Consider the following 21,798-nt stretch of genomic DNA (forward strand, 5'->3'; position numbering starts at 1 on the left):
TTTTATTTTCTTAGAGACATGTGCTGGAGCATTGTCTGTCTTTATTTGTATAGGTATACACATGGTGATCATAACTTCTAGCAAATGTGTGATTTCCAATTCAGTCTTTTCCGAACTCAAAGCAGTTGCCCATTGAAAACCTGAATAGGTATACATATTTTACTTTTCCAGATTCTGCAAAATGGAACATAACTATCTGCCAGATTTCATTCCTTTGAGTACTCTTTGGGTTACTTCCTGCAGATAGTGGTGTTTGGTTATACAAAATACAAGTAGGACATTTCCTTATAATTTTCATGACTTGTTGCCACATGATGGAAAAGTCTTTTTTTGAACCTTTGCTATTCAATTATTATTTGTCTAGCTTCTGAATCTGGTGTTGTTCTATTTACTGCTGAAGTCAATCTTTGTAAGAAATCCACGAAGGCTTTCTCTGGGCCCTGTATAACATTAGTAATTCTGTCCCAAGTACCCAAAGCTTCTGTGTTGCATAAATCTAGGATGTAGTCATCATATAGATATTGCCTTTGTACATAAGCATAAGTTCTCTCTTCAAAAAGTTGGTCTTGAGAAATTTCCATACTTCTAGCCCTACTTCATTGTTCAGTGGTCTTAACCTCTTTCAACAAGGTGGTCCATTGTAATTGAGGACTAGACTCAAAGACCACTTTATCCAAGTCTATCTAGTCTCTAGGAATAATCTTCTTACAAGTTGACCACTAGTTTAACACCTGCTTCACAAAAGGTGAATGCATGCCATATAAGATTCCTTGAATCTCCTTATATCTAATATTTCCACAGGAGTCCATTTAGCTCTTACACGGCCTTGTGGGTGTCTATCATTTGGCAGTTCTTGTAATGTGACTGAATAAATTAAAATTGGTTGTTTGAAAACCTTAGGCTGCTCCTCTCTAACCTTATAATGTAATAATTAAATTGGTTCGACATTACATTCCTCTGTCTAGATCTGAATATCTCTATGATATGTTTTATTGAATTTTTCTAAAACTTGTATTTTAGCACTCAATTAACAAGCTTTTTAGTGAAAAAAGAAAGATGATAAAACTGATAATGTTTATACTTGACATTACATAAGTCTCATCTAAATTTGTAACCCTTTCATTTAAATTGTTCCATTTTCAAGCTGTCCAGCACATATCATACAGAGACCTAAATCCTTCCATGGTAATAGCATTTCCCATTTTTTTTTTTTTGGTTTTTCAAGACAGGGTTTCTCTGTAGCTCTGGACCTTGTCCTGGAACTCTCTCAGTAGACCAGAGATCTGTCTGTCTCTGCCTCCTGAGTGCTGGGATTAAAGGCGTGTGCCACTACTGCCTGGCTGTGTTTCTCATTTTTTTAATGTGGGAAAAAACTCTCTTAATTAATTCCTCCCTTTAAGAAATTCCAATTTAGCAGATATGCCAACAATGTCAGTGAACTGTGAGGCACAGCATGTCTGATGGAGAACACAGGCGGTGAACCCTGACTGATGACAGCTGCAGCAGCTAGGTGTAGCCAGGAGCTGCAAGTGGCAGCTAAAGGAGAGGGAGGATAGGGAAAGCCCATAACCCATGATGGAAAGAGAGAGAGCTAGATAGAGAGCTGTCTGTCTGAAAAACACACAGGGATTGTGAGGAAAAAGTACATGTTGTAGGAACTTCCTGAAGGCAGGGCCAGCCCACATAGGGTGGGTAAGTCCTATGATATTTGGTGCCCATGTGCCCATGTGCCTGTGGAGTATGGACCTGTGGAGTTTGCTGCAGAGAGGCTGCAACATCATCATCATCAACAACAAGTCTCAAACTCACTTAGAGGCTTAGGGGAAAACCAAAAGAAGACCTAGCCAGGCAGGGCAGGGGCCCCATGTGCAGCTCCAGCCAGAGCCCACACTGGCCTGTGCTGGTAGCTACAAAGCCACAGGCAAGTGACTCTTTGTTTATTCCTCCCCCACATTGGGTGCCAATCTGTAGCATAAGTTCTAATAGGTCTGAATAATAAAAGCCCAGAGTCAGATATTGGGGAAAATGCTGAGAGATCAGAGATATAAAGGAGCAAAACCACAGCCATTTTAGCTCTTAACCTCCCAGCTGAAAAGAGACTGAGTTTCTGTTTCTTCCCACCTTATCACTTCCTCTCTCCTCCCACCTTATCACTTTCTGTCTGTCTGTACAGACCTCCAGACCTCTATGGTTACCTAGTGGTTAGCTCCACCCTCTGCTCTTCAGACAAGCTTTATTCCACACTCCTCTTCTTCTTTGGTTTTTTGAGACAGAGTTTCTTTGTAAAGCTCTGGCTGTCCTGGAACTTGCTCTGTAGACCAGGCTGGCCTTGAACTCAGATATTTGCCTGCCTCTGCCTCCTGAGTGCTGGGATTAAAGGCTTTCACCACCACCACTCAAGCTGTTGAGCTTTAAGTGTTTCCCAGTCATTTGTGTTTCATCTTTTGGGAGCTCTCTGTTTAGTTCTGCACACCATTTTTAAATTGGGTTATTTGCTTTCATGATGCTCAAGGTTTATTTTTTAGTTCTTTATATGTTTTAGGTCTAAGCTCTCTATCAGATGTATAGTTGACGAAGATATTTTCCTAATGTTCCACTTTGTCTGAATAATGGTGTCCTTTCACATAGAGAAGCTTTTCAGTTTCATGAGGTCCCATTTGTTAATTGTTGGTCTTAGGCGATAAATATATATGTATTTGGATTCTTCTTCCTGCAGCTATCCAGTTTGAACAACCCCATTTGTTGAAGATGCTGTATTTTTTCAGTATGTACTTGTCTTTTTTTAAAATCAAAAATCAGGTGCCCACAAGTGTGTGGACTTATGCCTGTGTCTTCATTTTGATTCCACTGGTTAACATGTCTGTTTTTATGTCAACATCAAGTTGTTTTTATTACTGTAGCTCTGTAGTGCAACTTGAAATCGGGGGTGCTGATAGTTCATCAGTTCATTTATTATTATTCAGGATTGTTTTAGCTATTTTGGGTATTTTGCACTTCCATAAAGAGCTAAAAATTGTCCTTTTAAGTTCTGTGAAAAATTGTGTTGGAATTTTGATGGGGATTGTGTTGAATCTGTAGATTTTGGTAGGATGGCCGTTTTCAGTATGTTGATCCTACCAATCCATGAGAATAGGAGGTTTTCCATTTTTCAATATATTCAATTTCTTCCTTTGTGTGTTAAAGTTTATATATATATGTCTCTATCTTTTTGCCTATCATCTTGTTTTCTCGCTTTTCAAGTCTTCAGTATCACTGGTGGTCACATATTTTCTTGAATAAGGAAAAAATGAGTTTCCTAGCTTGGGAGTGAGCCTTTTTTCATTTGCTTAGCTACAAGAATAAGATCTTCTGGAAAAATGGAGAAGGTGGCAAAATGGACCATCCCTCTGCCTCACGTTTATTCTGTTTGTATCCTCGTCCTCGGTTCCTAAACCTGGAAATCTTTTGTAATGCTATAATTTGCCCTCATTGGTTTCCTTTTTATTTTTTCTTTAGTGAATAATCCAAGTGTTCTCAAATTTCTGTTTTAAAAATGTCCCTCCAGGAATCCACAGTGAAAATGAAGGATTATTTTACCACTAAACACAATGTGACCTCCATCCTTGCTTTGATTTTGGAAGCTGACCATAATCTGAAGCAATTATCCTGACCTCCAGCTGGGCCTGAGCTCTCCTTTGCTCAGCCCCCAGGACCAGGAGCCTCTCACCGCAGGATGGTGGGTAAATGCCATGATCTTCAAAAGCCCATGCTGGCTTCTCACGCTGAGGAATGAGCCTCCCCCTATGACAGTCTCACATGAGAAATACGATGTTGAGCATACCTCAGATAATCAGTCTGTTGGAAACACAGGGTCAGCATGGGAGTGGTTCGTGCTATTCCCATCTGGCTCGAGCCATAGTAACTTTCCAGACTGTAGGTTTTCATCCCCTGTTCTCCTTCATTGTCACTGCCCCATTGCTGCCTGGTCTCTCACCCAGGGGAAGCCTATGGCTCGCTTGTGGATCACTTGGGTAGGCTGTCCTGTACTGACCACTACGGGAGGCTTGTGGAGGCTGCTGCTGAGCTGACCTCGGTCACGGCCTCTGCACCAGGCTGTTTTGCTGCTGCGGGAGTGATGACGGCTGTAGGTGGCCAGTGGGCTTTCTCGAAGGGTGGGTGCTTAGTGCTCCAGCTGAGTTTCTGGAGGCACTGTAAGTAGATCCACTTTGTACGCCCTCCGAACCCACCCCTTCCGTGTACCTTGCACTCCTGAAGGAGACGTTTTCTCTCTGGAACTCAGAAACGACCTCTTCGAACTTCCCAGTGTTTCCAGCTATAGGTCCGCCTATCTCAATGGTCCTTTCTATTCTTCATGCAGCCCAAGCTATCTATTAAACCACGGAGAAACAGTTTGTGGCTACTTTTAGATATTTTCACGGATTAACTTCCTCTGTGGCACTGTCTACTCTGGAGGCAGCCTCTCTGCTCTTCACCTTTAGGGTATTTCTGAATACCTAAGGAAAAATGGTTTCTTTGAATTTTAAACTATATATTTGCTGATGAAGCCAAGCACCCAAATGATTTCTGAATGAGAGATAACGTGGTATCAGTTCCTGGGTTACAGTCGTCACTTTTTTTCCCACTTGAGAACTCTGAGTCCAATCCCATAATATATGTATTTAGCTATAAAAACGAAAACACTGTGATTAAATTTAATCTTGTTTGTGCTTCCATTGGCGAGGATTTCCTGAACCTTGTCAGAGGACCTAGGTGCTCATGTGTTCCTCTGGGCCTGAATGTTACCCATGACACAAAGTATGATTCTAATATTTTTTTGATATAAAACATTATTATTCCCACTAGTCTCTATTCTTAGAGGCAGACTCTTGCTGTACTGCATAGGCTGCACTCTGTATGACAGGGCTCAAGTGCTCCCCAGGCTGCAGTCTTCACGAAGCTGGGAGTATAGGCATACTGCAATCAGTTATCTTAACTATTTAATTTTTATGGTGCTGGCATTGAACTGGGCTTTGTGCCATACTAGACAAGCACTCTGCCTCCAAGATTCCTAAAGGGCTTTCAAGGGTAACCTTGATGACATTTAATTTTAGTTCTAAGTGCTAACTTTGAAATTTATATCACCCAAGATTATGACACCGTTGTGTTTGGGTTCCTCTTTATGGAGATTTTTGGGGAAAGAATCTCAGTTATGATGACATAGTGTGTCTAACGACTCTTTACGACAGCTTTTGCAGTGGGGATTCACACATTGGCTACATCTGGTATTTTATTTTAGATTTGTGTATTTTATTTCATGTGTTTTATTGCTATATTCTGTATTTTTGTCTGTGCACATGTGTAACTTGTACCCATAGAAGTCCGAAGAGGACACTGGATCCCTTGGGCCTGGAGTTGAGGATGGCTGTGAACAACCACGTGGGTGCTGGAAACTGTGGTCCTCCCGAAGAGCAGGCAGTGCTCTCAACCACGTGGGTGCTGGAAACTGTGGTCCTCCCGAAGAGCAGGCAGTGCTTACAACCACTGAGCCACCTCCCTAATTCTTGTGTTCCCAACCACGGAGGCAACTCTCTAGCCCCTGTATGTTTTTTAAGTCTAAAATAGTTGCGCTTTTTCTTAGGAACTAAAAACACAGTTTAAGACGGTTTTTGTTGCCATTTTTATATTTTCTATGTGATGAGGAGGGTTCTATTTCAACTTTCTATTGTTCTGGGATGTTATAGAGGGAATTCACAACTGTGCTTAAGGGCAAAGGGTTAGGCACCTCTCACTTTGCTTTTCTTGAGTTAATTGACAGATGCTGTTTGCCACAAGATACTAATCAAGAGTCATACAAATAAGGGGTGAACAGAATACACATCAAGAAACAGCAGGATTGGAGAGATTGCTTATTAATTAGAACACTGGCTGCTCTTCTGAAACACCCAATTTTGGTTTCCTGAACCCATGTTGGGTGCCTGGCAACACCTGTAACTCCAGTTCCCGGGAATATGGCACCTTCTTCTGGTCTCTGCCTGTGTGGGCACCCAGATAGGAAGCATACACACACAGACACACACAGGTACACACAGACACACACACAGGCACACACAGACACACACAGACACATACAGACACAGGCACAGACACAGACAGAGACATACAGACACAGGCACAGACAGACACAGATACACATGCACTTATATAAAAATGAAAGCAGCACCCAAGCCTGAGCCTTCCACTCCCCTGAATGTTGTAAACTACAGTTCTAGAAAAAGCAGGTGTTGGCTGGCCCTGGAGAGAGAGGATGCTGCAGTCTGGAGCCGGGCTTTGCCTACCTAATCAAATATGACCTGTGGAAAGCCATACTGTTCTAGGAAGCAATGGTTTTGATCTGAGGCAATGTCAAGATAAGTATTTGCTCTGAGTTTTCTTTTACAGGATTTTGCACTGAGATTTGACAGGGTGAGACCACTTGGAAAGAGCCCTATGCCCATTTCCCATCCATGCTAATTGTGCTGGCATCTCTCTTGCCCTGCATCCACCTTGGGGCTCTCCCATCTCCTCCCCGCCTTGCACAGACCTTCCCTGGTGTATGCAGTCCCTGATACATGCTCTGTCCTGTGGTGGTGGGTTTTTTGTGAGGACATACTACCCTTGCTTTTCAGTTGGAATGTTTTGCCCTCATTTGCTCCAGTATGCTGGCTTCAGACATCCTGCTTGCTCTCTCAGTTGATAAGAAATGACATGTGAAGTCAAGTCACCTAAGATGCTGTGTGCTATCTTTTTGGGGCCATGATGAAGTACACGATCCAAAGAAATTGAAGGAAGAAAGGGTTTATTTTAGCTTACAGTTCCAGAGGGAGAGTCTACAATGGAGAAAAAGGCACGGCATTAAAAACAGAAATTAGAAAGATTACATTTCATCTATATGCAGGAGGCAGAGAGAATGAACAGGAAGTGGGATAAAGTTGTAAAACCTCAAAGTCTGCTCCAATGACCTTCTCCAGAAAGGCTTTACTTCTTAAAGGTTCCATGACCTCCCCATCGGTGCCCACAATTGGGGGTGAAGTGGTCTAACACACAGCTGTCTTAGTTACTTTTCTATTGCTGAGACAAAACACCATGACGAAGGCAACTTATCGAAGAGTTTATTGGAGCCTTGATTATAGTTCCAGCAGTATAGTCCATGCTTATCATGGTGGGGAGCATGCCACCAGGCAGGCAAGCATGGTACCAGAGCAGTAGCTGAGAGCTCACATCCTTATGTTCAATAGAGGAGGCAGAGAGAAGAGAGTTAACTGGGAATGGAATTGACTTTTAAAACCTCAAAGCCTCCCCACCCAGTGACTCACCTCTTTCAACAAGGCCACATTCCCTAATCCTACCCAAACACTTCCACCAACTGGGGGTCAAGTTATTCAGCTATATGAACCTTTGGAGACCATTCTCCTTCAAACTACCCATGAGCCTATAGCGAGCATCTCTCATTTACATGATCATACTCTGCACACAAAAACCATCTGCATTTGCTCTTAAGTCAGTGAGGCATCTGGGAAGGGTGGTCTCCAGTCTCTCTACCAGTCAGGAGGTTCAGGGTAGACTTTTCTTTGCTTGGAAACTCCCCACTTCGGGAGGCCACTCGAAGGTAGTGGCTTGGGCGTACATGTGCCTGGCTGAGTGTTGCAGTATGGTGGTGCGTGGAGTGGAGCAACTTCTACCCCAGATCACTCTTAAAAGAGTTCCTCCTGGGAGGTGAGAGGACAAGGAAGGGCTGTGGCCCTCTGGGGGAGGAGTAAGTGGCTGAGAAGGAAGAAATAAGATGTGAGAGTTAGCCAAGAAGAAGCTAGGACCAGTGGACCAGGCAGTGTTTAAATGAATACAGTTTCTGTGTAATTATTTCAGGGCATAAGCTAGTCAGGCAGCTGGGAGCTGGGTGGCAGGAATGCAGCTTGCTGCCTCATTACAAATAAACAGGGTTTCCTTTTTTTCAAAGAATTCTAAAAATCTCTTTCTCTCCTTCTTTGGATCAGGCTCACAACACACACCATCCACTGCAATCAGGAAGTGACATGGCTGTCCTTTCATAGCTCTATGAAAAGGTGACACGCCCACCCCCTCAAGATGCTTACATTTGAATGGACTCTCATCAGGTCCCCAGCTTCCAAAGGACCACTTAGCCTGGAGTTTCTGGGAAGTAGCTCACAAGCATCCTGAGTTCTCTCTTACCATCAGCTCATTCTAGTTTCTAGCCTGCACTTGCCTTTCCTGCTGATGAGATCTTTAACCAGAAAAGACTTGTTACACAGCCGAAGACGACCTTGAAGTGATCATCCTGCTTCCACTTCGTGACCCCGAGGGCGGCAGGCACGTGTTGCCCTGGCTTGGTTTGTACAGCGTTGGGGGTTGAACCCAGGGCTCTGTGCATGCTAGGCAAGGCCTCCACCAGCTGAGCTCCAACCCAGCACTTGATCCAATTTTTGAAAACTGTCACTTACTGCTGCTAACTTCAGAAGCAGCAGATTCATTTTTATGATGATTTAGAAAACTAAGATGTAATTATTCCATAATGATTTTCTTTCTAGACGTCTTATTCAGTTCAAAGTTTTGTTCCTCTCAGGCGTTCACAGTAAGTCTCTAAAGAAATTGCAAAACTTATCATTAAGGAACAGTAATTTGAGAGTTGATTTTGTTTTAGATAAACTGTCATTTAGTAAGCTCCCACCATTTTAAGGGCAAACAAGCGTTCATTGAGAAATCATGTGATTTAACGCCTAGCAGTTGGGGTTGAGTGGGTGTCATAATAAGTCACTTTAGATAGAGTTTCAAATGCAAAGTCTTTAAAATGCTATAAATGATAAAGCATTTAAGACATTGTTGGAATTAAGAAAAAAATTGAAAAATTGCATGAAAACACCCCATCAGAAAGAATTCAGAGTTAGTTGTCTTAATCATTGCCTTCCACTGTGTCACCAGTGGTAGGCCCACCAAGTTCCAACAGAGTGTTTCGAACTCATGGTCACACAGACAACCCTGATCAAAATCCACAGAACACCAAAGAGGCATGAATGTAGACAAGTGAGTGTAGCAGACTGGGTGGGGACAGTAGGACTGAGAAGGAAGGAGGGAAGGGATGAAGGGGGTGAGAGCAATCTGATTGTTATATATGTGTATAATACTGTCAAAAAAACCAAATTTAGTCAATAAAAAAACAAGGAAGCACACAAAAATAAAATAAATATTTCACTATCATGAGAAAAAGTATAAAGAAAGAAGTAATTAACCTCATAGAAATTGGAACAATTTTTTTTCATTAACAATAAAAAAAATAGTTTTTGCTTGCATTGTTATTGTCCCAGGCCTAATACAGAGCAATCCGTATAGCGTCAAGAGGCAAGTGAATCTGTGAGACTGTGAAGGCCCAAAAATGTGAGCCTAGTTCCACTTGTCTGAAGGTCAGAGAGTTGAAGTTGCTCAATTGTTAACAATCAGGGCTACACATCCTGACCCAGGATGTGGTTACTTGTTTCTGTTGACATTAAGATGGTCCATACAGCTAGATCCACTCCCCCCTGACCAATGGTCAGGAAATTCAAGGGCACTTCTGCTCCTTCTTTTGAAATAGGAGGTTTGACTTTGGGAGTAGCTACCTTCAGGATACTTGGTGTAGGGTGGGTTCACTGCCTAAACAACAGAATGCTAATGACTTGATATCTCAAAATATTGAAGCAAGTAACTGTTCTAGTTGTCCTTTGTATCATGTTAAAGCAGCCTTTGTCTTCTTCCCCCTGTGGTATTGGGGTATAAAAGAGTATGGAAAATTAAATGTGGTGATTTCATTATTCACTGGAACTCCCTCCCGGTACTATCCTATATTTCTGTTTTATTATTTTTAAGCACATCTTTGTATTCTTTACTAATTTTTCTGATCTCCACACCCCTACCCTGGCGAGAGGTGTTTTCCTCAAGGCTGGTCCCCAACATGAGACTTAACTGGACACAAAGTCAATGCAAAAGCAAAGTGTGGTTTGGACAGTGCTTGCATACACAGCACTCCTGGGTGTAATTTGCATGTAAAGAGAATACAAGAGTAGGAAGAACGCTCAGACCGATCATCTGTGAAGGACTTAATTGGAAACAGTTTTCTGCTTTGAAAGAGTAATTGATTTTAAACATACCTTTGAAACACAAAAGCCTTACCGATAACCATTTTAAGTATATTATCTCAATGTGGGATTTCAGTAAAAGGTCAGATCTTCCAGTATGACTCAGTACAGATCACAGATAAATTTTACCCGGAAAATGAAATTAGTTGAGCGTTTTAAAGTTGGAGTACTTGTTTAAAGAGGGCTACACCCCTCACCCCCACCCCACTGAAATAAAGACTCCAAGGAGAGAAGTTGGGTGGTGGGAAATGGAACATGAAAACAAACTTCAACGCTCCTGTGCAAGCTTTCTTCACACAAGTTAGCCCCGACAAGTGGGCAGAGGAGTGTGCTCCTTACAGCAAGCACGGCACACACAGTCCGCTGTTTTTGCAGCGCAATAGGCGAATTGGACTTTCTGCCCTTAATTAGCCCAGCAGGGCAAGCGTGGAGCTTTAATTTCAGCTCAAGTCTTGTTTCACAGTCCCAAGGAGCTAGCTCCCAGAGGACCCTGACTCATGCTTTCTCTTTTTCCGGGATCTAGCTCCTTCTTTCGCCATTGGCTAGGCAGTGTTCACAATCCTGGTCATGCAGGCTGTCTCTTGGGCGGATGGCTTGACTCAGCACGGGAGAATACTGTGTCATCCTTTCCAATGAAGAAGCTCTGTCCAGGGCCAGTCCCTCGCTCACCCACCTCAGCTAGTCCAAAGACTGAGCCTAGGGAGGGAAGGAAGCCATAGCGGTTCTGGGAATTAAATCTAAAACGGGCATCAAGGAAAGAACAAACGAGCCCTGGGTCCTTGAAAGAGCTGCTTGGGGAAGCACTGAGCAACCTAATAAGGAAGCTCACAGTAGGGTGGAGCTTTGATCCACACAGGAAGAGGGAGTGCAGGCTATGGAAGATTGGTGTGTCCTCTTGCCATTGCCCCACTGAATGGGAACTGCAGCGGCTGTTGCGGCCTGACATCCTGACAGAGGATAGGCTTCATGTTGCTAGGCCAGGAAAAGACTCGGATTCAAATATCAAAATCCTATTGAAAGCATATCACTTTCTCCCTGGTATATTGTTGAAAAATTGTTAAGTCAAGCTGCCATTCACTATGCCCAGCAGCGCATTGAGTGTGTCCAGCAGCGAGAGCCTGTGAAGGACATCTCTTTAGCACAGAGCTTCCGTGTCTCTAACTCATCCTACATATGTTGTACAGTCAGCATGGTGGCCAGTATGTCCTGGAGGAGCTACTGCTGTTAAACCCCCAACCCTTAGCCCTGTTTGTACACTCTCATCCTGAGAGATGAGAAGTGACTCTAGGCCCTTCCTGATTTCCTATCTTCACTTCACTCTGACAAATGCCCATCTTGACCCTTGTGCCTGTGTGAGCTGTGGGTAGAACTATTGGCTGGAGCAGGACTAGGTTCTGCTGCCCGCTTGCTCCGTCCTCATCGCCTGCTTTTTCCTTACTGAGCTCATTCAGATTTTGTTCATATGTTGGCAGCAATGTGTCCAGCCCAGACAGTGACTATTGGTAGGTCTGGGCCAACTGGGATCAAAGATAAGAATAGTACCTTTGCAGCTAGGGGTGCCTGAGGAAACCAGTTCTGACCAATGGGATCTGAGCTGAAGTCTCCTGGGAAGAAGGGAGAGGGAGGAGCAGGAGAAGGCAGATTCCCAGGAAAGCTTTTGTGCTTCGGATGATAAGATGCAGGAATCACTGAGCTCTCCATCTTTGGTTTTGGCCTGATTGCAAATGTGTTCCTGGAGCTGGGTCAGCCGTTTTATTACCATGCAGTCATCAGTCCAATTGCTTACTGTGTGAAGGTAATAACCCTCCATCCACATAAGCTACCATCATTAGAGGATCCTGTTGTTTGGCTCAACAGTGTTAGTCGACAGATACTAAAATTCAGATGTGCAAAAAAATATGTTCAGGGTTTTTTTTGTAGCTGATTTCATATTTTGCCCGAATCTTTAAGATGGGAAGTGGTGGTAAAGTTCATAGTGTTGGTGGACTAAACACATTAGTGATGAACTCGGAGTCACCACGAATGCATCAGTGTTGCCTTAAGGAAAGAAAGAAAAGCCCTTTCCCCCTGGAGTCATTTAACCAAGAGCGAGTCCAGATTTGAATTCTCTACTTCATGCTCCCTGTGTCCTGTGTCCTCTGTTCTCTGTCTCTTTGTTGTATGAATCTGAAAGTTACCTGCCTGAAGACTGTCTCATGAATCTGTCCGTGCGTCTGTATGTTTGTGTGTGTCTGTCTGTCCCTCACCAAGGGATTTGCTCTTTATTTGTTGAGCGGCACAGAGATCATCACATGGGGGAAGGGCTGAGGGATGCTTTACAGAAATCTTTAGCATTTATACCAAGGATTGAGTCAGTGGCTCCAACTGACCTCAACTTAGCAAGATAATAAACAGTATTACAAACATCACTATCAACCAACATAAATACAAATGTTATGTTCAACATTGATGGTGGATCTTCATTTTAGAAGATTATTTTCATCATCTATATTTCTGCTTTCAACACATGATACACATGCATTATCTGGGTCAGGGGCACAGAAAAGAACATAACTTAAGATTGCAGCTACACGTTAGCTTAGGTTGTAAAAGTTGATTGCATGGAAAACCCAGGGCAAGTGAGTATGATCATTAAATTGTTCTCTTAAAGGCAAGTTAAAAGAAACAGGCTGAGTCCATAGTAGGATATCAATCTTGTCTTAAGCGGCCTCAAGGTGTATCATTAACTCTGGCTGTGAGGTTCAGTAAAAGTTCTAGTCTCAGCTAGGCAGGCGTATCTCTGTGAGTTCTATACCAGCCTGGTCTACAGAGAGAATTCCAGGACAGTCAGGCCTATAAAGAAACCCTGTCTTGAACAACAACAACAACAACAACAACAACAACAACAACAACAACAACAAAGGTTTTAGTCTCCTACAAAGTAAGAGACATTTTCAGAATATTGCACTTATATCTAATAACCAATGATCATTAAGGTTATTTTGAGTACATGGCTGAGATGATGATTTGGGTGAATCACTGGATTCATAAGCAGTGACATCATCTAAGTGACTCTCATGGCTAGCCAGAGCTCATTGCTAATGGGGGAGTTTTGCAGGTCTAAACTCAACTCAGCACTTCATCACTACCAAGGCAGTTACAGAATCCTACAACATGCTGAACTCAATGATTCCCACCTATTGGCTGCACATCACCGTCATGGCGCAGTTGGAGCTCTCTGTGTCCATTGTCAGCCCTAAGTGGGAAGAGTGTGAGGAATGTGGGCACCATGAGGGTGAACCGGAAAAACATCCTCATTTCGTATTAGGTTTTCCACCTTTCCTACATCAGCCCAAAGAGGGGAAAATTTGCAATAATAGTAATAAAAACTCTTGAATTCTTTGAGGTGGTAGAAGCTGAAAGGATAGCGAAAAGAATGAAATGGACTCTATTAGTTAAAGCATACCACTGCCCACACACTGGGTAAGTTTGTTTGTAGTAGTTTGCATGAGAATGTCTCCTATAGACGGATATGTTTGTGTGCTTAGTCCCCAGTTCATGAACTGTTTGGAAGGATTAGGGGGTGTGGCCTTGTTGGAGGAGGTGTGTTGCTGGTGGTGGGCTTCAGGTTTCAAAAGCCCATGCCAGACCACTCAGTCTCTCCTCTCTCTCTCTCTCTCTCTCTCTCTCTCTCTCTCTCTCTCTCTCTCTCTCTCTCTCTGTCCCTGCTGCCTGCAGATCAGGATGTAAAACACCCAGCTACTGCTCCAACACCATGCCTGTCTGCTTCCCATCAGACCATCATGGACTAGCAACAATAACAATAGTAACTAAAACATAGGTAAAGTGTACTGCTGCATGGACATTGTGAACCAGACAGAGAAGAGCATCCCTTCTCTGCGGCACCCGCTGTTTCCTCAGGCCCCTGGCCCTGCAGTGGGCTGTGTCTCTAGGCTTATTCAGCTTGGCCTTTGCTGTCATCGCATAAAGGATAGGTCCCTTCCTTAGGCACGGACAAGACTTTACCTGTGGGTTTGTTCTTTCTTGTCACAAATAACAATTCAGGAGCCAGATGTGGTGGCATACTTCTGTAATTTCAGCACTTGAGGGGCCGAGGCAGGAGGATTGCAAGTTTGAGGCTAGGCCAGGTGACTGAATGAGACCATGTTTACAAAAAGAATCATCATCATCAACAACAACAAACACCCAAGCCATGCTATATCTACTTGTTTTTAAATACAACAACCTTTTCTGCTTCTTTTTCTTCTTATTAGAGGCAAGGTCTTACTATGTAGCCCTGAGTGGATTGGAACTCTATACATAGACCAGGCTGGCTTCAGACTCACAGAGATCCTCCTGCTTTTGATTCCTGAATGTCAGGATACTTTTTTCATAACAATCAGAAAATGATGACTATAATCCCAGCAGTTTTAGATAAGGAAGAAGGATGCTGAAAATGTTAGATTTGAAGTTTGCCTCACATCATGAGGTTCTGTCTTTAAAAAAAACCCCAAAAGTCAGAAAGCAGGGCAAAGTAGTCTTAATATGTCATTAAAACCAAATCTCCTGGGCTAATCGCAGTCAGTCTAAGTTCCTTATTTTCTCAAGTCCTCCTACACCTTTTTTTTTTCAGGGGCCTGGAAACACTCCTCCCCTTAAAAGTGTTTAATTTATCCCTGGGCATAGTAGCATATGCCTGTGACCCCAGCACTCAGGAGAAGGAGGCAGGAGAATCATGAGTTCCAGGTCAGCCTGAGCTACAAAGAAAGATTCTATCTCAAAAAGGTGTTTTATTTGTATATGATACTATTCCATAACCTTAGAAACATTATACCATCAATGTTAATATATTGTATATCTGCATGCCAGGGTGTTAATAGTCTCAGAACATGGGACAGGCTGGGAGGTGTGGCTGCAGAGGAACATGATCGGGTAGTACTTAGGTAGGGCTTAGGAGGTGATCTTAAATTTATGAGTTAGATAAATCAACAGGGCTTTGCAACTTTTCCCCAATGGGGAAAGAACTTTCAGAATTGGGAGGAACAAAGAGCTGCCATTACTGAGTTGGGAAGAATGGGCAGCAGGATGGGTGAGAGGACCAGAGAGTGAGGATGCGGATGAGAGTCTTGAGGGATCAGCAGGATGGGTGAGGACCAGAGAGTAAGGATGCGGATGAGAGTCTTGAGGGATCAGCAGGATGGGTGAGAGGACCAGAGAGTGAGGATGCGGATGAGAGTCTTGAGGGACCAGCAGGATGGGTGAGAGGACCAGAGAGTGAGGATGCGGATGAGAGTCTTGAGGGACCAGCAGACTAGGTTTGGGATTATTGGTGCCCAGTATAATCTACAGATTAGCTCATATTCTTCCCCATTTTTACCTAATGATAAAAATCACGCACCCATATGTGCCTTTTATATTAAACCACAAGGGTCCCCTTTATTCCACCTCCCAATTCCTTCTTCAGTCTTTGTCCTAGGGAAGGAAGGTCCTTACTTACAGGGCGCATTTTATCACCCCACTCGTTCTTTGGTGATGTGTGTGTAAGGAACAGAATCTTATGAGTAGAATGAAGTTCTTTCTTTTTTTCTCAGTCATCTGTGGAACTCAAGGGTGGTAGTCATGGTCCCTAACATGGAGGGAGACAACACGTTTCTCAGTGGCTGTCAGCAGTGGCATCCTGGCTAGGTAGTATGATCCTGCTGGACCAAATAATCCCACAGAGAAGCACAGGGCTTGGCTTGTGTGTGTTGCTAACTGGGAAATTAACTGGTTCTTACCAGATGGCCTCTGCCATCAGCTGTTTCTGCTCCCCTCGGTTCCAACCAATCTAACACACTTACTTAAAGTTTAAGCCAGCACTTACATCAGCGTTATGACGTTGCTTACAATTTCCGGCCGGGAGGATGTTTACTAATTTAAATCAGTAGTCTGGTGATCAAAGGGAGAGAGTTCATCCTGTGGGCACCCAGCCAAGGAAACTCACGGGGATTTTTCCTGGCATTTCCTCTGACCCCAGGTATGAAACGATAATGTGAGAACAAAGGTGGGGTGGGGGGGTGAGGGGTGGGGCGGGGAAAAGCGTGGCATCTGATGGGCCTGAGAAGTGGTTTTGACGGTTGCGTTCAGTCTGACAGCTGGAGTTTCAGCCTGTGTTTTAGGTGTATTCTGAGGACTTGTTGAGAGGCAAGTAGAAGCCTGGGCATATGACCAGGAAGATAGAATTCCCCGGTGCGTCATTATCTGCATGTGGACATGCCACAGATTCACCCCCACCTCGTCTGTGCCCTTGGTGGGTGCGGCTGTCTGCTCCTGTTGATGTTTTTGCAGAGTGAGGACTCAGGCCTAGGTTGTTGCTGAAGATGACAGCTCTCTGGAAGAGAGGGAAACAGGCCAGCTGAGTAGCCTCCATAGCCCCTAGGTCTGGGTGGGCCTTGCTGAGCAGTATTGAGGCACACCGCTTATAAGTTTGGGGAATAGAGTAGACATTTTCTTCTGTCCTGTTTGAAATTCAGTTTCTTCAGAGATTCTCTTTGAAGGGCCACTCTAATACTTCTGAGGCAACAGGGAGGAAGCCTCTGGCTTCCATGACTAAGACAACGCTGTGCTGGGACTTCTGCCCCTCTACAGGTTCCACACTGGCAGATTCAACTAGACACAAATTGGAAATATTTTTGTGGAAAAACTACACCTTTCCTAAAAAAAACTATTTCTTGTCACTAATCCTAAACAATACAGCAACAGCTATTTAAATTCATTTGGGGATTTTAAGTCATTTCCAGATAACTTAAGTGTGGAAGATGGTGTCTGTGTAGGGTCTAACTAAACCATGAAACGTGGGAACTTGAGTATTTCTAGATCTGGCTGGCTCGCTCCTGTTTCTGTGTTACACAGTAAAAATGTCCAGTTGGAAACCAGACTCACAAGGCATGGCCTGATGTTTTTCAGACCAAAGTGCTAATTTTAGGGTTCTTAGTTATGCAAATCAGCTGTCACTCAAGCGGGGCACCAGGGATCCCACGGAGGGGCTGGTCAGTCAAAGCTCCTGAGGCCTGCTTTGGGTATCTGGGTGGAGATTTCTGTGTCTCACTCGGGCTGGAAGCTGCTTCTATGTGTTACCGTCCAGTTTTGCTGAGAGAGTAAAATCCGTGTCCACAGAGCCGCTGTGGAGAGCGGGTTCACCTCAGCTGAGGCAAAGCACACAGCTCTTTGTTGCCCCTGCTTTTCCATTTACGAAAGGAGGGGGACGGTTGGTGGAGACGTGAAATGAGGTCACACTTAGAAGTGCTGGGTCATTTGAGGGCTCAGTGCCACAGTGACTATTGGGATAGCTCAGGGCATGCGGGAGATCACACTTCTGTACAATTCTTGAATCTGGGCTAGAGACTTGATGTAACAGGCTAATAGGACCTTGAATTATTTTATTTTTTTATAGTTAATTTCTGTGGTGCTAGGTGTCTCATGCCTTGTCCTTTGAGTCCTCTAACTGGGCCTTCTCACCACACTCTTCCATGGTTTCTCCCAGTCAGGAGAGTCTAACCGCCCCCGACCATCAGTCACTTTCCCTGACTACCCAGCTGTGTTCTTTCGCTCTCTGTAGTTTAAAAAGGAAAAGAAGAAAAGAAACCAAACAAACAAAATGATCAAACAACAAAAGTGAAAATCAAAACAAACTGACAAAAGAGCCATAAGACAGAAAAAAAAAGCCAAAATACAAAATGAAACAAAAAGCCCATAGAAGCATGTCGGTTCCGTGTTGGTTCCGTGTTGGCCAGCTACTCCTGCTGTGGCGCTTAGGTATGGACACACATTTGGGTCTCCCAGGACTGCCCCGTGAGTTGCTTTAGACACTCAGATTGTTTTATTCTGTAGGTATAGCGGAGGACCAGTTCTGAAAGGCCAGACTCTTGTTTGTGGACCAAACTAGGGATTGGGGGAATCTGGAAGCTGCATTTCGAGAATAAGGTTTCCTGGGGACAGGATGGCTTGGGTAGGATGCTCGAGCAGCCTTGCCTGAGAGCAGAAGACAGGAGAGCGAGATGAGGCGGAAGGGAGTGGAAGGCCTTGTGAAGACTACGTGGAGTGGGTTTCTGAATGGCCCTGCTCAGACTTATATCTCTCTGCAAGCAGCTCACTCCCTTCCTGGGGAGGCAACGGTCCCTCCTGTGGGTCCTATGTTCCGGCTTGTTTTCTGTGCTTTAACATTGTACACTTCTGAAGAGACTGGGATTTTAGAAATGAAATCTGACGCTTTGTTGGCTCTCAGTGGCTCCTGGCTTTTTGCTTCTGTAGCGTTGGAGGGACTACTGAGGCTTGTTAGTTAGCCAGGGCTGCCACCAGGTACCAGATTGGAGACTGGGAGCCCCAGGAATTGACTCCTGGTTCTGGAGACTTAAGTGTGAGGTCAGGGTGATGTAGGCTGCAGGGTGGTGTTAGGCTCAGGTTCTTTCTTTGGTTGGTGATAGTGTCGTCTCCGTGTCTCTCATTGTCTACCTTCTATGCTTGACTGTCTTTGTGTCCGAGAGCTTCCTTTTAATAAGAGCATCAGTTCCGTTGGATTAAGGGCCTGCTCCATTCTAGCATGACATCATCCTTTGCCTAAGAACATCTGCAGTGACCCACTTTCAGGGCACTTTGGTGCTTTTTCCAGTCAGAAATAGGAGGATCGTCTCTGCATACACCTCACACAACACATCAGAAGCAAGTTTTCCCCAGATCCTGTTTCATCTTGAGTAGAAATATGTGTGACATTGTCAACTTGCCCTCCTCTGTGTCTGTGGGCCTGGCTTCCACTCCGTAGTCTTGCCACCTTCATGGGCTTAGTTAAGAGTATGCAGTGGTCATGATGGCTCTTTGAATTCAAGGGTCTGAAGTTGGCAAGCCTTGTTTTCTTGTGGGTCATTCTTGGGTTAACTATACAATAATTTATCTACTTAATTTACAGATACATTTTAATGTCTCTGTAACTTTCAGATGGTAGGCTACGTTCTGGAATTCCTTTACAGGAACCGCCATCACGTGGCGGGTGCTGTAGACACAGTTGATGAAGCCTGATGTCATTCCGTCCTAGCTTCCTTTTTGTCCCCTTGGGAAGGGTTTATTTGGCTGTACTGTGATCTCACAGTCCATCAGCGAGGAAAATCATGGCAGGAACCCGAGGTTGGAGCCTGGAGGCAAGATCCACGGGGGCTGGGGGGGACACACGAGTCTGCTTACTGGCCCCCTCTGGCTCTTACTGGCTCTTGCTGGCTCACAAGTTGCTTCCTGTTACTGGGAAATACACCATGACTAAAAGACAAGGGTTGTGGTCCGTCATCAAGGGAAGCCCAAGTAGATACTCAAGGTAGGGGTTTGAAGCATGGAAGAAGGCTGGTGGTCACTGCTTCTACTCCCCAGGCTTGCCCAGCTACCTTTCTTGTACAGCCTAGGCCCAGCTGCCCAGGAATGGTCCCATCTGCAATCGTACCATCAATCTTCAGTTAAGACGCTTTGCCCACAGACTTGCTCACAGGCTAATCTGATGGAGGCAGTTCTTCAACCGAGGTTCCCTCTTCCCACGTGACTCTAGTTTGTCAAGTGGTCATAAAAACTAGCCATAACAGCTTCCCAAGAGTTGAGATTAGAGGTGTGCATGAACGTACCTGACTAGAGCTTGGTGGTCTCGTCCGGCGCCTTGTATACGCTGGGCAAGTGCCCTGCCCCTGAACTCCCTCAGCGTAAGCACCAGGTAGAAGACAACACGTTTGAAAAAACTTCCTTTAAACATTTCTCTGATTAAAAAGTTAATACTGAGAATTTGCCCACGGGAGATTATTGGACGAGTAAATATAGTTTACACATAGAAATACTTATTTCAGAGCCCCCATCCACAGGGCTGAACCTAGGGCCTCATACATGATAGAACAGCACTTGCCCACTGAGCTCCGTGCCCAGGTCTTGTGTTTTTTGATACTAGCCAAACCCGGAAGTCATTTAACACCAAGGCTCAAGGGATAAATGAAATGACTTATGTTGTTATGACTAGATATTGGAATGCAGCTAGTAACACACAGACACACTGATATAGAATATACGAACATTGCTAGTATAATATTTCTAAGGTTATGAAATAGTATCATATACAAATAAAACTTGTTTTTATGAGACAGAATCTTACTTTGTAGCTCAGACTGACCTTGAACTCTTGATTCTCCTGCTTCCTTCTCCTGAGTGCTGGGGTCACAGGCACGTGGCACCATGTCCCCATGATAAATAAAACACTTTTAAAGGAAGGAGTATTTCCAGACACCTGGAAAAACATGTAAGGCTTACAGAAAAATACGGGCTATAATTAGCTCAGGCAGTTTGGTAATTAATGACATATTAAAACTACTTTGTCCTGTTTTCTGACTTTTGGGGGTATTTTAAGACAGAATCTCATAATGTGAGGTTAACCTCAAATTCAACGTTCCCAACATCCCTCTTCTTCATCTTAAACTGCTGGGATTATAGTCATCATTTTCTGATTGTTTTGAAGTAAGTATTTTTCTAATAAAGTAACTGTGAATCAATAGGATTGCCTTTGGAGTTTCTGATGGCCCCAGGTCTGGAGGAAGATTTTCTTTTCAGCTCCACGTCTTGAACAACTGACTCCATGACTAACCTCCATGCTTTGATCAAGAGGCTCACAGTGGGCAAGCCACGAGGGGACCCTTCTGCTCCCCATACATTCTTACACCCACTCTACCTGGTTGGTTGATCATCCGTGCTTTCCTGACCCTGATTGGCACTTTGTGTCTTAGCCCATCTGGATGAATCTAAAGTCAGCCGTCCCCATTCCAAAAAGGCTAACACCTTTGCCATCTGCTTGTGAGGCTTTGAAAGCATATGGTTCAGTTCAGAGCACCCACATTCCAGGCCGCTTCAGAATTTCTGCACTTCATCACCTCCGTCAAAGCCTGCCTGAAAGAAATCAAAAGCAGTCTTGATGGCAGATAGTTTAGAACTCATTTTCACCTCTGGATGCTACGATTTCTGAGTCAAGTCAAACCAATGAACATTTCCCTTCTTAGAATGTATGTCAAACTGCTCCCAAAGCTATATTCATTGGTTTCATTTTATTATTATCCAAGAAAAACAAGATTTTCTGAAAAGGTCACAATGATGTTGTCTTTCAGGCCCCTTTGGAACACACCTTAAGACTTGGGAGAGGATCATGTAGAAGCCTGAAGGGCTGGGGTACGTATTTCCAAACATTCTCTGTTCTCTGATTCTCTATGCCCTTGAAAAAGCACCTACACTCTCAACAATTTTATTAGCTCTGTAAGTTTTCATGATCTTAATAAATTATTTTAATGGGGAGAATGCCAGGAGTTCATTGCTCTTCCTTTGTCTGGATGGTTTGAAGGCTCCATCATCCCTGTACAATGGTGACAAGAAGAACAGTTCCTCTACTGATAACACACACTAACATGTACACTGCTAGCAATGCTCCTCTGACTTTCCAGAACCTGATAATAGGAATAGAAACTGCTTCAGGTCAAATGCATTTTCCAAAACTACAAATAAATGTAAAGAACTGGTCCCCCGCAATGAATGACACAGGGCTGAATTTTCATAGCAAGATTCAGTCTTTTCACCCGGGAACATTTGACCATGTTTGTAGATAACCATATCTGTAGATGGGGCAGAGGAGAGCTAC

This window comes from Microtus pennsylvanicus, chromosome 15 (genome assembly GCF_037038515.1).
Source record: "Microtus pennsylvanicus isolate mMicPen1 chromosome 15, mMicPen1.hap1, whole genome shotgun sequence".
NCBI classification, from domain to species: Eukaryota; Metazoa; Chordata; class Mammalia; order Rodentia; family Cricetidae; genus Microtus; species Microtus pennsylvanicus.